The sequence below is a fragment of the Rhinopithecus bieti genome, unplaced genomic scaffold (assembly GCF_001698545.2).
Source record: "Rhinopithecus bieti isolate Rb0 unplaced genomic scaffold, ASM169854v2 scaffold_23868, whole genome shotgun sequence".
NCBI lineage: Eukaryota > Metazoa > Chordata > Mammalia > Primates > Cercopithecidae > Rhinopithecus > Rhinopithecus bieti.
The window spans coordinates 773,014-791,078 of NW_016811202.1; the positions used below are offsets into that span (position 1 = coordinate 773,014).

An 18,065-nucleotide genomic window follows, 5' to 3' on the forward strand; every position below is an offset into this window, starting at 1 on the left:
AAAAAAAAAAAGAGTTGGAAATGACACCACTGCACACACTAGTTTTTGCTCAAAAAATTAATGTTGAATGCAAGTGAATTTTACAGTCAGTTGTCAGTAATTACTAAGCACTAATAACTGTATTAAAAAAAGAAATACCACACTAGAAGCTATAGGGAGATTCCCATAGAGAGATCACAGTCTCCCACTCTTGGAGACTTACAATGTATAAGGAAACAAGGATACCTGAAAAGACACAACATAAAAACTATTTTTTAAGTGCAAATTCATATAAACAACAGTAAAGTAAAAAAAAGATTCAAGTGGCTGAAGTATCTAAACCTAGATGTTATTCAGAGAAAATGTCCCTAGAATTCATTAATTCACCAAATATTTATTACCCATCTACTATGTGCTAAAAATTGGTCTAGGTGCTGAGGACAACAGAGAAGCAAGCAGAGGTCTTTGTTTTCACAAGGCTTATATCCTAATTGAAGAATTAGGAACAAAGGTTTTGAGGGCAGGGCTATAAATTAAAGCACAAGTCATTTAAAATCATTTTAGCTTCTCTACCCTGTAATGATAATGATAGCTGCCATTTGTTAAGGACTTCTTATGTGCCAAAATTTGCTAAGTGCTTTACAACTACTACCTCACGTAATCCTAATAACAAACATATGAAGCAGGTACTATTATTATTATTATTATTATTTTTTGAGACAGAGTCTCGCACTGTTGCCCAGACTGGGGTGCAGTGGCATAATCTCGGCTCACTGCAAGCTCCACCTCCCGGGTTCATGCCATTCTCCTGCCTCAGCCTCTCGAGTAGCTGGGAGTATAGGTGCTCGCCACCACGCCCAGCTACTTTTTTGTATTTTTAGTAGAGACCGGGTTTCACCATGTTAGCCAGGATGGTCTTGATCTCCTGACCTCGTGATCCGCCCACCTCGGCCTCCCAAAGTGCTGGGATTACAGGCATGAGCTACCGCACCCAGCCGAAGCAGGTACTATTATTAGTACCATTTTAAGTATAAGGAAACCAAAACTACAGAGGTTAACTAAAACTACTCCAGCCAGATCACAGTCAGAAAATGGCAGGGCCACGGGATTCAAAGTTAGGTCAGTAGCAGAGGTTTTTAACAGCTACACAATACACAGAGAAAAGAAAATTATATTTACATGTTACAGCCTTGTTGAAATGTGAGGTTTGGAATTATTAATTTGGCGTGAACTTCATCACCTCTGTCGTCGTTTTTCCTTATTCTATAAAGTGAGCTGTTAGACTTCCAAAACTAAGGTCGTGTTCAACTTCTGTTTCCATGGTTTCAAAAACAATGTGAAAAGATATTCAGGTGCCTGGTCCAATTGTTAGTAAAAAGGTACTTTGAAGGCTGCGGCTCTGCAGTTCTTATCCACTGGCTGTGACCATGTGCTTCCATGGCTTCATTAAGGAGCGCATTAGCATTACATTAATTGGTATAAACAGCTGTAGCACAAACCTCCAGCAGATAGGAGGCTAGAGGCACAGAGAACAAAGGGAGAGGCAGGAAAGCAATGATTGGCTGACCTGAAGCTGTCTAGGTCAGGCATGGCATTTGGTCCCTCTTCATTTCTAAGTTCTCATGAATGTGGACGCCCAGTTAGCAGCCCAAAGCCTTTCTCATTTCCATCTCAATCTCCAGGAAGAATTACAATGAGAATAACAGCTATTGAGGCAGAGAACAGATTCTGAATATTAAAATACACACTAGGCAGGAGCTGGCAAAAGGAAAAGTAAGAGAGGTTTTCCTTTTGGTCTTAAACAAAGCATGACAGTCAAATGCTACCATACACCTGCTGTATAAGCTCTGTACCAGACAGGACCTTTCAAGGACCTTTACCAAGTCCCTTCAATTATTATCCACTTCTTATCTCTATGCATTTATGAGGCATCTCTGAGGTACCAGACTCTGATGTAGCCATCATAGGAATATAATTTAAAAAACACAATCCCAACCTCAGGGAACTAAATCTAATGGAGGAATGAGCATATACAGAGGGCATTCTTGTTACATGACGGTACTACTATCCAAAAATACCACTTAAAGTTAACTGACAAGGGACCAAAATTTCTTAGTAAATTTTTTTAAAATGCTGATGGGGCCTTTAATTTATCAAGACAAACATTTTAAATTTTTTATAATTCCTAATAAAACTTGCTACATTGCCCACAAAGCTAATTCTTAGAACAAAGAACATCTGTCACTTCACATTTGGCTTTCAAAACATATTGATAAGAGGATCAATTTTATAAAATATTCGAGAGCTTCATCAATTTTCCCAAGGGTCTCTTTTAATCCTTTGTTACTCAAATCATTGTCCTCTGAATGTCCTGTAATCTCATTACCCACGTTAATTTTCCCTTCAATTTTAAATCGGTCTAACTTTACCTAATCCTCCTTTGTCAGTGATTCTTGTGTGTGTGATTCAGGCCATTATCCAATATTGCCTTATTTCAACTCCTAAAATTTTTCAATATTCATTTTAGAATCCATTTGCATTATATTGCTCAATGTTAAGAATCCTACCATTAGAAAAGCACTTACTGACAAAGAGGGGTGACTGTACAGACCTTACTGGTGAGCAGGGAGGGATGTTTGAGTGGGGGCTAATTTTATAAGTCCCTATAGATAACAAATGAATTTCAATACTAATTATAGCACAAAGGATGGGGAGAGTGTACTATGAAAATTCAAGAAAGTTTGATGAATATATGTCAAGGGAGTGCAACAGTAAACTATTGTATTCAATCATTCAACAAATATTTATTAAGAGCCTACTACATGCCAGGCACTTATCAAGATACTGAAGATACAGCAAAGAAAAAAACAAAGTACTACCCTCCAGGAACTTAAAATCACGAATGAGAGGATGAAAACTGGGGAAGCCTACATGGAAGAACTGGCATCCAAGTTGCATCTTGAGGAATAAAGAGTTTTAAAAGCATAGAGGAAAACAGAATTCCAGGCTGAGGGAACAGGGTAATATGATATGAAATGGAATGAAACTGAAACGGTCTATTTAGAGAGAGTGAGTAGGGTCAGAAGAGATGCTGAAGAGGTAGGTGAGGTCAAATTGTTAAGTTCCCTGAATAACTAATTTACATATTATCCTATAAACAATGGAGACACACTGATGGCTTTTGGGCAGAACAGTGACAGGATCAGAAATATTACTCCAGGCAGAATGATGAATAAATAAGAGGGCAGAAAGACTGGTTGCCAGGACACTAGTTAAGAGGTTACTAAAAGTCAAGGGAAGAGATGATTAAAGTCTAAATCAGAGCAGAAAGGATAGAGAAATAAAAATAAACTGGAAAAAAAACTTCAGAGATAAAACTAACAAGGCTTGATAATCCATTGGACTGATAGCATGAGCTTATTCATTCTGCAAATATTTACAAGCCTCACTGTGTTCCAAGCACTGTACTAAGTGATGAGGTACAATGGTGACCAAAAGACATGACTTTTGACTCCATGGAGCTAAAAGTCTAGACATAACCAACAGTCAAATAAATATAGAATCACAAATCATTATAAATGCCATTACAGAAAATAACAAAGTGCTGTAAGAGGAAAACAGAGGGGCTCTTCTTTAGATTAGAAAGGTCCTGGTTTACAGTAGGTAATGAATATTTGTTTACTGAATGAGAAGGAGAAGCCAGAATTGTGAACAGCAAACCAAGGGTAAAGAACAGGTGTGAAGGCCCTGAGGCAAGACAGACTTTCTCAAACTCTGTAGAATAGGCCAAAAAAAAAAAAAAGATGAAAAGGAAAAAGGGAGAGAGAAAAAGAAAGAAGGAAAGAAAAAAAAGAAGGAAAGGAGGAAGGGAGGGAAGGAGGGAAGGAGGGAGGAAGCGAGGGAGTCAGCCAGCCAGCCAGCCATTGAGGTACAGGATTATTGGGTACATCTGTGGCTAAGAGGTTTTTTGTTTGTTTGCTTTAAAAAAAAAAAAAAAAAAAAAGTAAGTAAGTTTGGCACCATGAGCATCATTAATGGCCTTAGCAAGAGCAGTTATGATGGGGTTGTGGAGACAGGAGGGGAGTAGGCTGCAGAATAAATAGGAGGTAAGGTAAATAGTTGTAAATAGCTATTTAAAGAAGACTAGCTTTGAAGAAAAGCAGAGATAGGGTTTATCTAAAAGCTGACATGGGATCTCATGAGCACTGTTTTTTTTTTTTGGTGAAGAAAAGGAAAATTATTTTCCTTTAAGTAGAATGTTTGAATGCTGCTTAGGATAACTCAGTAGAAGGCAAAATTTAAAGATGCCATAAAGTGAGGAGTCTAAGATGGGACCATGGGAAACAATCTAAAAACATGTGGAGGAGCAAGCGAAGAAGAGATGAGGAAAGAGAACAGAATCACTCCTTTCATTGTAAAAGAAGGGGCAAAGGAAGGAATGGGTACAAATCCAAGTAAATCCTAAGTAGGAATATGAAGCTTCTATTTTATCTGTGATATATGAGGCAAAGTCTGGAGGGTGGGGGCAAAGAGAGGTAAACGGCAGAAAAAAAGTGGCAGAAGAAGAATAAAACTGAAGACAATCCCGAAGAAAAGCATGCAATTATTTCCAGAGATAGAAAACACAGGCAGAAAACTAGGCTTGTGGAAAAAGTAAATGAATCAGTTGAATGGGCCAATTTCTGAAGAAATCATCAAAAGAAAGGCTGTAGTGGTACTTTCAGTTTGCAAATGTCAAATCCTGTCAAGAGCCCATTAGGTCTTCTACCCCTTGATCCAGTAATCCCAACTACAGAAATTTATTCTAAAGAAATAATATTTGAAAGAAGAAAGCTATATGCAGTGTTATGGGTAAAATTACAGTATAATTTACAGTAGGAAAAGAAAAACCTAAAAACCTACACCTGATAGTTCTATGCGTCAACTTGGCTAGGCCATAGTCCCCAGTTATTCAATTAAACATTAATGTAGGTGTTGCCAGGAAGGTATTTTGTAGACGTGGTTAACATCTACAAGCAGTTGACGTTAAGTAAAGAATATTATCCTCCATAATCTCGGTGGCCTTCATCTAATCAGTTGAAAGGCTTTAAGAGCAAAACTAAAGTTTCCCAAAGAAAGAATTATTCCACTGGTTCTGTTTCTCCAGTAGAACATTGACTGTTACAATAGTTTTAGGTAAATTATGGAATATCATCTTAAATTTTACAATGAAGACTAAAGAGTAACATGGAGAAATGTGTGTAAGTCAAGAAAAAAGGGCAAACAACAAACTTAGGTCTACATTATGATTACAAATACATGTATGTTTATGTATGTCTACATATACCAAAAAAGGAAACAAAAAAGGGTTGTCAGGATGGCATCATAACTAAATTTTAAATTGATTAATAGTATTACAAAAGTTTGTGAAACAAAGCCTTTTTTTTTTTTTTTTTTTTTTTGAGACGTAGTCTCGCTCTGTCGCCCAGGTTGGAGTGCAGCCGCGTGATCTCGGCTCACTGCAAGCTCCGCCTCCCGGGTTCACCCCATTCTTCCGCCTCAGCCTCCTGAGTAGCTGGGACTACAGGCGCCCGCCACCGCGCCCAGTTAATTTTTTGTATTTTTAGTAGAGATAGGGTTTCACTGTGTTAGCCAGGGTGGTCTGGATCTCCTGACCTCGTGATCCGCCCGCCTCGGCCTCCCAAAGTGCTGGGATTACAGGAGTGAGCCACCGCGACCGGCCAGCCCTGTTATTTTTAATGGAACAAAGTAACATTATTCATGTTAAGCTTGTGTGGCACTTTAAAGAAACCCATACTAATCTAAAAGAAAACAGCCAATTTTGAAACACTGCCTTGGATAATACTAAAAAGAGTTGACCCACTAGAAGGCAAATAGGCCTTCAAGGGTCTCAGTTCAATGCCATTTTTCAGTAACATGTAATTCCTCAGCTTAAAGGAAATGAAGAAAGATCCAGAGTAGCAAAGTAGCTGCTGATCGGCTTTAAGAATTTTTCACGTCCTGCCAGGCCTGGCAGCGGGCGCCTGTAGACGCAGTTACTCAGGAGGCTGAAGCAGGCCAATGGCGTGAACCCGGGAGGCGGAGCTTGCAGTGAGCCGAGATCGCATCACTGCACTCCACTGCACTCCAGCTTGGGCGACAGAACGAGATTCCCTCTCAAATAAAAAAAAGAATTTTCCACGTCCTATCGCTACGCACGGTGGCTCACGCATGTAATCAATCCCAGCACTTTAGGAGGCCAACGCAGGTGGATCACAAGGTCAGGAGATCCAGACCATCCTGGCTAACACAGTGAAACCCCGTCTCTACTAAAAACACACACACACAAAATTAGCCGAGAGCGGTGGCGGACGGCTGTAGTCCCAGCTACTCGGGAGGCTGAGGCAGGAGAACGCCGTGAACCCGGGAGGCGGAGCTTGCAGTGGGCCGAGATTGTGCCACTGCACTCCAGCCTGGAAAACAGAGCGACACTACATCTCAAAAAACAAAATAATAATAAGTCATGTGCCTCAAAAAAAATAATAATAATAATAAGTCATGTGGACCACAGTTGGAATTCTGGCTCCACTTTCACTCACTCAATCAAAAAATATTTGTCGAGCGCCTATTATAGGTTAGGCACTGGGGATACAACAGTGAGAAAAAAAAAAAAAAAAAAAAGATGCAGGGGGTGGGGCTTTTAAGAAAACGGGTAGTATGTTAAAACTCATTCTCTTGAAGGTGCCAAGCCTTAAAGAGAAATGATTCTCTGGAGTGTAGGGTGTAGTAGGGTAGACAGATATTCATCAAATAACGCCACAGAGTATCAAGTAAGAGTATAGTTCCATGTAAGCAAATAATGATATGGATGCTAAAGTGTTTAAGGGTGTACTGATAACCTGCAACTTATTTTGAAACACTTCAAAATAAGATAGGTTAATGAATGGATCAAGGGATATATAGACATGCAATAAAGCAAACTGCAAAATACCACACAGTCTAAATAATAGGTATATAGGTGTTCACTGCACATACTACCCTGCCAATGTTTTATTTAAATTTTTTAACATACATAAAATTAAAGAAATACAGTATAAAATGAAACAGTTTCAAGAAGAGTCAGCCTACAGGAAAATTTTTATCAAAAATTCAGTCTTTGAGAGGGTCCACTTACCACAGATACCCAGAGGCAGTCTCAAGACCACTTGGGAACTTGTATTAATCAATTTATTCTTCATCAATATTCATTTACTTGTTTGTTTTAGCTGACAATGAAATAGAGCATTCTAATCCCAAGAAACTATGCTAAAAGTGCTTGCTCATGTTCTCATTTTAGCACTCTAGAGAGAAGAGAGACTTTGGCAATTACTGTCTCAATATATAAAATCAGACTTGATAATCCCCTCAGTCCCTTCGGATTAACTAGGATATTACACAGGGTAGCATTCTGAAAGGTCTCTTCATACCACTCCAACTTCATCTCAGACCATTTACTCTTGCTTCCTATACAACAGCCATAATGGCCCTTTTTTTAGTTCCTCTATGTTGAACTAAACCAGCATTATCCAATTGAAAAATAATGTTAGCCTTAAAACAAACCACATATGTAATCTTAAATTTTCTAGTAGCCATATTTTAAAGTTTGTAAAAGGTGAAATTAATTTTAAATACATTTTAACCCGATATATTCAAAATATTAACAATTCAACATATAACCAATATAAAAAGTTAATGAGTTATTTTACATTATTTTTTCAGTATTGTCTTCAAACTCTGGTATGTATTTTACACTTACAGTGCATCTCTATGTGAATCAGCCAGTGTGCTCAACAGCCACACTGGCTAACTAGCCACCATACTGAGCAGCACGTCTCTACACTTTTACCTACTTTCAGGGTCTTTGTGCATTTAAAATGTTCCCTCTACCTGACATGCTTTTTCCCCTCAATGTTCTGTATGACTAAAATCTATTTATCATGCACATCTCAGTTGAAAAGCATCATTTGCTCAATGAGGTCTTTCCCTTATCACTCCAAAACTCTCTACATTAGTCCTTTATCTCTTTTGTAGGACTTAGCAAAACCTGCAACTGTGCACTTGTATATCTACTTACTTTTCTCTGTATTACCCTCTGGAATGTAATCTTTCTAAGAGCAAGGACAAGGACCATGCCTGTATTATTTATGATTGTATCCTTAGTACTAAGTGCAATGCTTGGCACACAGGAAGAAATCAATAAATGTGTGTAGTCTAATTAAGGAATAAATAGAAGCACTATAGAGTTTTACAGATGCTCCTTGACTTACAATTAGGTTACAACCTGATAAACCCAACTTACACTGAAATACTTTAAGTCAAAAACGCATTTAATATACCTAACATACCAAACATCATAGCTTAGCCTACCCAACCTTAAACAAACTCAGAACACTTACATTAGCCTACAGTTATGCAAAATCATCTAACACAGAGCCTATTGTATAATAAAGTGCTGAATATCTCCTGTAATTTATTAAATACGGCACTGAAAGTGATTGGATGGGTATTCCAAGTATGGTTTCTACTGAATGCATACTGCTTTGACACCATCATAAAGTCGAAAAATCGTTAAGTTGAACCACTGTAAGTCAGGGACCAGCTGTATTGGATTGGCACATATGTGAAAGTGTGTGTGTGTGTGCGCGCGTGCGTGTGAGTGAAAAACAATATACTCAGCAGCCATTCCTAACTGTCCTGGAACCTTTATCACATAGTCAACTAAGTCAATTATCCAGCAAGTAGCAATGGATAGGAAAAAAATGTTTTTTTGAAAGAGTTAGAGGGAACTATAAATATATTTTATCATTCTCCTAGGAACCTAGAATTTTTTAAAAAGTGGCACTGGTCAGGGCAGCATCCGAATGATCAGGAGCAGGTGACCAGATGTGGAGACAGAAAATATGAATTAAAGATTCCAGTTTGTAACTTCCCAGCTATATAATCATGCCACTTAACTTCTGTTCATTTATAAAAAATATGCCTTAAGAACAGAATTAAGTTAAATGAGACTCTACATAAAGGGTTTTGAAAACAGTAAAGCACAAAAATAATATATATAATCTTATATATAATCTCTAGAAAGTCCAGGAAACTTGGACTTTTCAAAAGTGTACCGTGATGGGTTTTCTAATTTTGCTCACCTGGTTTTTATTTTTTTAAATTACTTTACAAATTACATACATAATTTATTAAATTAAGCAAAATGTATCCTGGATACCAAAAAAATCTCAGACTCTGGACTGGTCAGATAATTCCATATGAGAAAGTAAGTGGGAGGGAATGTTATAAAATAGTAATTCTTGGGCCGGGCAAAGTAGATCATGCCTGTAATCCCAGCACCTTGAGAGGCTGAGGGCTGAGGTTGGCAGTTCACTTGAGCCCAGCCTGGGCAACATGGCAAAACCCTGTCTCTACAAAAAATACAAAAATTAGCGGGGCTTGGTAGCATGCCCCTGTGGTCCCAGCTACTAGGAGACTAAAGTGAGAGGATTGCTTGCTCCTGGTAGGGCAGGGCTGCAGTGAGCTGTAATGGAGCTACTGTACTCCAACCTGGACGATAGAGCAAGACCCTGTCTCAAAATAAATAAATAAATAAATAAATAAATAAATAAATAAATAAATATTAATAGTAATTCTCCAACAGGTAATTGAAGAACCAAGAGCCCCTCCAACTATACCAAGTCCCTCTTCACCCATCCCCAAAACTGGAAATTTAAATTTTGTTCTTCTAGCCCACTGGGAACTATTTCCATAGTGAAATACTGTTACTGATGGACTATGTCCTTTTGTATTACAGAGAAANTCTACAAAAAATACAAAATTAGCGGGGCTTGGTAGCATGCCCCTGTGGTCCCAGCTACTAGGAGACTAAAGTGAGAGGATTGCTTGCTCCTGGTAGGGCAGGGCTGCAGTGAGCTGTAATGGAGCTACTGTACTCCAACCTGGACGATAGAGCAAGACCCTGTCTCAAAATAAATAAATAAATAAATATTAATAGTAATTCTCCAACAGGTAATTGAAGAACCAAGAGCCCCTCCAACTATACCAAGTCCCTCTTCACCCATCCCCAAAACTGGAAATTTAAATTTTGTTCTTCTAGCCCACTGGGAACTATTTCCATAGTGAAATACTGTTACTGATGGACTATGTCCTTTTGTATTACAGAGAAAGGGTGAGGGCAAGGAGTAGGTGAGAAGGTTAAGAATCACTGTCAAAATATTTGAGCTAAGAAGCTGGCATCAAACTCAACACATCTATATGACAGCTAAGGAAAACTGAGTCTCAGGATGGTTAAGTGACTTCTTATGGTTACACAGTAATAATTTTTAAAAATGTCTTCAAGGCCAGGCACGGTGGCTCACGCCTGTAATCCCAGCATTTTGGGAGGCTGAGACGGGTGGATCACGAGGTCAGGCGATCGAGACCATCCTGGCTAACACAGTGAAACTAAGTTAGTGAACCCTGTCTCTACTAAAAATACAAAAAATTAGCCAGGCGTGGTGGTGGGCACCTGTAGTCCCAGCTACTCGGGAGGCTGAGGCAGAATGGTGTGAACCCGAGAGGTGGAGCATGCAGTGAGCCGAGATCGTACCACTGCACTGCAGCCCAGGCAACAGAGCAAGACTCTGTCTCGAAGAAAAAAAAGTCTTCAAATGACAGCTTGATATCTCTGCTCCCAAATTTCCTCATCTGTAAAATGAGTTAGCCAACATCAGTCTAGCACGTTACAGCTTACAAATTGCTGTGCATGTATCCACAGAGTTTACCTGATCCCCACAACACCACAAAGGTCTAAGATGGCTATAGTGTAATAGAAAAAGCATGAACAATCAAAAGAACCTGGCTTCAGATCTTAGCTGTGCTGTGTAGCCTCAGAAAGTCAATTAACCTCTTTGTGTTTTCTTCTATCAAATGAATATAAAACAACACCTGTCCTAGCTAACCCAGAGAATTGTCCAAAGAATAAAGTCAGATAATATCAGTAAAAGTATTTTGTACATTATACAAAAGGCCCTTCATCACCTGGGCCCTGCCTCCTCTCTGCTCTCACCCCTCCCCACCTTACACCCTATCTTCTAAGCATACTGAACTACACAGGGCTCCCCAAACATGCTCTCAAATCTTCCGCTCACATATTGCTCTCTCTTTCGAGAGGGTCCATCATCTCCCTTTCTTCTCAACCCTCCCTGACTGTGCTTCATTAACCCCTGCTCATTTTTCAGAACCCATCTTAGATGTCACCTCCTTTAAGAATGCTTGCCAGTCCACCTCCATTTCAAGTGCAGCAGATGCCCTTCCTCTGTGTTCATATGGCACTTGCACTTATCTCCATATTTTTGTCATTTTTTGTCTCAATGTAGTGTAATTGTCTATGCACATGTCTGTTTCTCCCGGAAACTATAAACTCAAGGGTAGAGGCTATGATTCATCTGTTTATTCAAAACCTATGACAATGACTGATGCATAGTATTTATTTAGCAAATGAAGGAACTTAAAATGGCAATAACAATACTACTTTTCATATAATACTTACGTAAGACATTTATGCAAAATATTGTAATATAAGATAGTGCTTCTCAACTTTGCATATAAGAATCACCCATAAACCTTTCAAAATAGAGATGCCAAGGCAACTCTTTTACATCTTCACAAGTAATTCAAGTACACAGCCAAAATTAAAACCACTGCTATACGCAATCATAGTCATAAAATTACAACTACTCTACCTAACATCTATATAGCTCAGTATCTTACAATTCACTTTTACATATATTATTAATTTAATCTTCACAAGAACTCTGTAAGTTAGGTATTATTTCTTCCAAATGAACAAATAGAGATTTAAATAAATGTCCAAGTAGCTCTTTGTCTAACTTCAAATTTTGTGCTTTTCCTTATATCCTCCCTTGGGAAGTGCAGTAATACACAAAGTACTACGAGAACGAGGGTTCCAGTGAGGAAGACATCAATCTTAGCTTTGTGGGAATCAAGGAGGAAATAAGGAAAGCTGGACCTTAAAGATATAGGCAGGCAGATGAGGGTGGAAGCCATGCATACACTGTCATTGTCATCTGCCATCCCCAAAGATTCAAAAGGCAGATTCTATAAAGGAGAAAACGCTCTTGCCAGCCTCAGTTAGTACTTACAGTCTGAAAGGTAAAGAGATATTGGAGAAGGCTGGAAGTAGAAAAGTAATAAAAGAAAGCAGTCCATAGACAAGAATGGATTTCCCAATCCTGCATGCAAATTACCTAACCCTGACTCCAGGAACAAAAGCCAAGACATAATTGACTTTTTATAACTAAGAATTAGATGAATTCTACAGTCAATCAATACCACACAAACTCATGAGGGATGAATGAACCTCTGCTTCTTTCTAGACTTAATACTACAGTATTCCTCAAGAAGGGATAGTCCGGAGAAGCCTAGCACATACATGACTTTCCCCATCTCAAAAACTAAAAGAATGAGAGAGAAGAGGAAGATATTCATGAAAGAAAAGGCTCACAACAAAGGTAGAAAAATGTAGTACATTAAGTTAATAAATTTATGATGGCACCGGGAAATATTCAGGCACAAGTGATTCCAAATACTGGATAAAGCCTGATCTGGCAGCTTCAGGAAAGAAGTATTATCTTCTAAGTCTGCAGCATCATGACCATCTCACACAGGGTTTTATCAGCAATTATCCTTTCTAATTCAAACTGTGGACTTCAGTCAGGGTTTTCTTAGGGAGAAGAAGCTAAAGAGATTAGGAACCAATTTAAAAGGACATGTCTAGTGCCCCAAAATTTAGTTTGATAGAGTTTAAAAGGCTATATGTTATAGCGGCAAAGTAAAGTACTACACTTAGAATTTTAAAATGTGGTTTAAAATCAATATTCAGGCATTTGTTAATGATGTGCCTCTGAGCAAGCCAAGACTTCTATTAATATGATCCTCAGCCTCCTAACTCGTAAAATGGGAATACCTATCTCATAGGGCTGTTATGAAGATTGAACAAAATTACATCCAGGAAAGATGTTATTATTTTTCCCATATGAATGATAAATGTAAATGAATGTAAATCTGTTTTCACCAAGCCTTCTAATACACCAAAAAAACCACACCAAATGGAAACTTTAACTCTCACTGCAATATATTTATTTGCAAAACATTCCTATATCCTCTGTGCAGAAGAATTAAAATCAGCCTGTGTACTGAAAATAGCACATAGCTGCTGGAGTCAGGTGGACACGGACTAGAACTGTTGGTCTGCCACTTACTTGCAACAAAACCTCAAATAAGCTCCCTTTACTAGTATGACTCTCAGGCTTCCTCACCTATAATACAGAGATACCAACGTTCATCTCATAAGGTTATTCTGAGGGTTAAAAAGAACATGTTAAACATCTCACATAGGGCCTGGTACAGAACAGGTATTCAATAATGTAAGTCATTTTTAGTAAGCTTACCACCACCTAACAACTAACAAGCAAATTATACTTTTCAAAGATTTCTTTATAGTCATTATTTTAATTGCTTCATGTTCCTGTAAACTGGTCATAGCAACCATTACTATCCCCATTTTATAATTGGGACAAAACACAGAGATAAAAATTACTTCTACAAGGTCATGCAGTAACATACACTAAAGAAGGTCTCCTAACTTTTCCAGGGTTTCATTTTCCCCCACTACAAATTACATTACCCCTTAGAAATTAAAACAACATCTGTGAAGATATATATATATATTTTTTTTAATAATGGGCATACAAAAAGACCCAGAAGGAGGAAATACTGGTGTGGGAGAATGTTTTAAATTTTTTATCTTCAAGTTTGAATATACTGACTATTAATTTTGAATCAATGCATTTTTCCTTTTGTTTTAGTTGGTATGTAATAATTGTACATATTTATAGGATACAGTGATATTTTGATATGTATATGTGTAATAATCAAATCAGGATAATTAGCATATTCATCACTTCAAACATTTATCATTTCTTTATCATAAACAGTCAAAAGCCTCTTGTTTTAGATGCATATTACATTTATAGCTTTTCAAAATATACAATAAACTGTAGTGAGATGTATTCTTTTGATAACCTTAAACTTGTCTCTTTACTATGCCAAAAGAAATATTTTCTCCCACTTTCTGGTTATCACTTTGAAAATAACATGGAGAGGGATCACAAAATCATTAAAACCAGCAACAACAGAATTAATTAATGTCTCAAATTGGCAACTGCCGATTCTACCTTGATTTTTGTTTTAGTTTTCCCCAACAAAGCCCATGACCTCTTAAAATTTTTTAAAAGTCTGCCTGTCAAAATGATGCTTGTTTGACAAATCATTCCTAAATTGAGGGAAACAAATAGAAAGGCAGCTTTCTCCTACCTTTATGATCATATACCACCCTTTTTCACCCCTCTATTTCATCTCTTCATTTCAGCACTTATCATGTCATACTATCTCTAGCTCCTTAAAGACTTGGGCTGCACTCTTGTATATAGCTGAACATCCTGCCCAGCACAGGGTCTGGCACATGGTGGAGAAGGACTCACAATTTTATAGTAAATGGATGAATAAATGAAGTCACTCTCGCAGAAGGAAGCTAGGAAAGGAGAAAACTGGGTATGGTATCTTAGGGCTAGTAAGAAAGTGAAAGAAACAAAGCATTTTAAGAGCTTCACAAGGAAGGGAAACCTTTGTGTGGAGTCAAACAGACCCTATAGAGCACTAGAGAAAGACAAAAACCACAGGAGACCAGGAAGAGACAGTTTTAAGTTAAAAGACTCAAAACTTAAGAGTGCTTATTTAGACTTGCAAAACCAAGTTGCAAATTCCCAGGAAACAATCCTGGCTTGGGATATTGCAACAGCAGTTTTCAGGTGGTGGTTAAAACAAACAAAAGACTGGGCTAAAAATTCTTGCAGGCTTTGGCTGGAGACACATAGATGTAGAAGGGAAAAGCTCAACCTAAAATGAATCCCCCCAAAATGTTAGGATCCCCTTGGATTCGCATATTGGACCATGATTCCTATTCATTCTGAGAACTGTTCTTTAGTAAAACCCCAATGTAGCAGCTAGCAATACACAGGATTGAATTATCTTATATTATTCATTCAACAAATACTTGAGTGCCTGCTATATGCAGTCACTATTCTAGGCACTAGGATTAAAGCAATGACCAAACTGACAAAACTTCCCAGTCTCAGGAAGCTTTCATTCTATTGGCAAGAGTGGGGTGGGATGGGATGGGATGGGATGGGATGATGTCAAGCAGTGAGTGCTATGGAAGAAAAACAGGGGACAGCGGGAGCTGGCAGGGTGCTGGATTTTATCAAGAGCACATCTTTTAACCCTGTGGTTCTCAAACTTTAGCAAGCATCAGAATCATTTAAAGGGCTTATTAAAGAAATTCACAGGCTACCGAAAAAAGGCACAAACTCAAGTAATTACAATAGAGTGCTATAGAAGACCATAAGAGTGGTATGTATATGAGCCAGACGATGGAAGAGCAACTCATTCTATGCAGGAAAAGGAGAGACTAAGGGACTGCATCGCAGAGGCCCAACAAGGACACCTCCACAGGCAGGTAAAGGGTGGAAGGGAAGCATCCAGGAAGAAAACAGAACATGCAAAAGAGAAGATGAGAGTGGCAGGGGAGCCGCAGAAAGTGAGGCTGCAAAGGCAGGCTGTGGTCTGATCCCTGAGAGTTTCTTATTCCATGTTAGTCTGAAATTTATCTTCAGAATATGAAGAGTCAGGGGTAGGAGGCATTGATGGGGTAAGGTTTTGTTTCACAGAAATCTTTCTGGATGCACAGTACCTTCCTTTGAGGCACTGCTTCCTTCAAACCTAGCACAGGGACTCAAAACATGCGCTTAGTAAATGTATATTGAATTGAACTGAACAAGCTTTTTACCAAATGCCCTCTTATGGATGAGGCAGGTCACCTTCCCTGCAGGACTCACTGTGGCCAAGAGAAGACTTGTAAAACAGGTCCAGCAGCCTCAATTATTGCACACTACTACCTGTACAACTGAAGTCCCCCAGAGATTAGGGCAGACCTTCATTGTTTACTTGTCTACCTCACCCATTAGACTTTGAGCTCTTTGAAGACAGGGAATATCTTAATAGACTGAATCCCCATAGCCTTAGCAAGAAGCCTGAAACACAGCAGCTCTCCAAACTCCAGTAATGTTGGATAAATGAATTGACTGAATAAGCACATTTACCAAGGCAGACACATGAGTTCATGTAGTTAAGCGTATGGATAAGCTTCAGGGAAAGTATGGGAAGTTTTCAGCGTCATTGTTCCCAAAACCCTTTTTGAAAGGCATAGTTTCTAGCTGAGGTGGCGGGGGTGGGGGTTATACGCACGTGATTTAGAATTTTCCAAATAGGAACCAAAATGTTGTAAGTGCTGTGGTAGAAATCCCACCGGGCCAATGGGAAAAAGTCAGTTCTGTCTGAGAGGAGGGACAGGATGGAGGCCAGCAAAGACTTCACAGTGTGGGAATTCTTCAGTGGACTCTTGAAAGCTGAGTCGGTGCTTGCTACCTGCCCGTTTTGGGGCATAAAACCAAACTTCTGGAGCTTTTAAGGCTGGAAGTGACCTGCTCAAGGTCACACAAGAAGTGGATGAAGCCACAAGGTAAGAGATGAGGTATCTGTACTGATAATTCCTACTTTCTCCTGACAGAGTTGAAAGAGAACCCACAAATGTAGGAGGCAAAATTAAAGATTTTCTCAAGAGCAATTCTTAGAGTCAAGACTAACTAATCCGAATTTTATTAGTAGCCACAGAACTAACCCTTCCCTTCACTGCTCAGTTTTTGTATGAGTAGAACAATTATCCAAGAGGTTTAAAAACCAAGGACGTTGCTCACAACCCACTACTTCTCAAGTATTCTTCCAAAACATTCCCAATAATGTGTATTGTTGAAATAGGATAGCAAAGACTACAACAATCATGTCTTTTCAAATGGATTAATGAACATAAAATAACTATAAATCTCCTTTCCCGGTTGTTTTTCACTTCCCAAGTTACAGAATATTCCGCGGTGGGGGAGGGGCTGCGTAAGTCAAGTCCTACCAGCCCTTATTTTTCAGGGAGTAAAACCCTAAAGGTGACTGTCCAAGCCTAGAAGGAGTCATTTATTCCATGCAGAAGGAACTGGGGCGCCGCTTTGCTGTGCCTCCTCGTAGCGGGACAGGGTGAGCTCTGCAGGACTGCAAAGTTCGGAAGGGACTCGGTCCTGGACCGGTACCCGTGTGGGCTCCCGGCCCCAGCCTGGCCTTGCCCCGCCCCGCCCCTTCCCTCTCCCAGGTCTCTCGATTGCCCGGCGTCTGAGACCCGCGACCCCGCCGGTGAGCGCACGGGGGGGCCTTTGTTGGCCCGACGGGAGCGGGCCTCGCTGGGCGACGCCCGCCTCACCTTACCTGGCGCCTCCGCCGGCCCAGGCGCCCGGCCCCGCCACGCGACATAAATGGGCCCAGACCCCTACTCCACCCGTCCCCACCCCCGCGCCCCGGCCCTGGCAGCCCGGGACGCGAGGGGTACCGGGCGGGAGGCCCGCTCTCACCTTCCGCGCTCGCTCAGCTCCTCTCGGCTCCTCCTCCTCCTCCCGATGGTGGGTGCCGCCGAGCCGGGAGTGAGGGCGAGAGTGTGTGCGAGCTACCCCTTCACTTTCTCCCTCCTGCCGCTGCCGCGCCGCCCGTGCCGGGGATCCCCTCAGGACAGGGGAACTGCGAGGGAAGGGATGATGGGGGGGCGGGAGGGAGCGAGGCGACGCGGGGCGGGGGCAACGGGGGGTGCTGAGGGGCGAGGTGCGAAGAGCTCGGATGGCCTCTGAGGCAGGAGATGGGAACTGGATGCGGAGACCAGGTTCTTCGAGGGGGCTCACGAGAGCGCGGGGCTCCGTGAAAAAGGGAATAAGAGTCCGAGGGGGAAAGCGTCTATGGAGGACGGCGGAGCCCGCGAGGGAGGCGCAATGGGCGAGCGAGGGGGCGGGAGCGTGTGGGGGAATCCGTGAGGGGGCGTCTACTGTGCAGCGGCCACCTTCGGCTCCGGCTGCAGC

At 40.3% G+C, this 18,065-nt stretch overlaps 1 protein-coding gene across 3 annotated transcripts in view; it reads right to left on the bottom strand.

Annotated features, from left to right (window-relative positions):
* The window catches only part of PAK1 (p21 (RAC1) activated kinase 1), a 154,320-nt gene extending 136,255 nt beyond the window's left edge, over nt 1–18,065 (bottom strand). For 2 of the 3 annotated variants that reach the window (XM_017893570.1, XM_017893577.1), the window contains exon 1: nt 17,571–18,065. The gene's annotated coding sequence lies outside the window, so the exon portion shown is untranslated. The remainder of the gene's footprint in view (nt 1–17,570) is intronic. The other variant, XM_017893573.1, reaches the window with a different exon arrangement.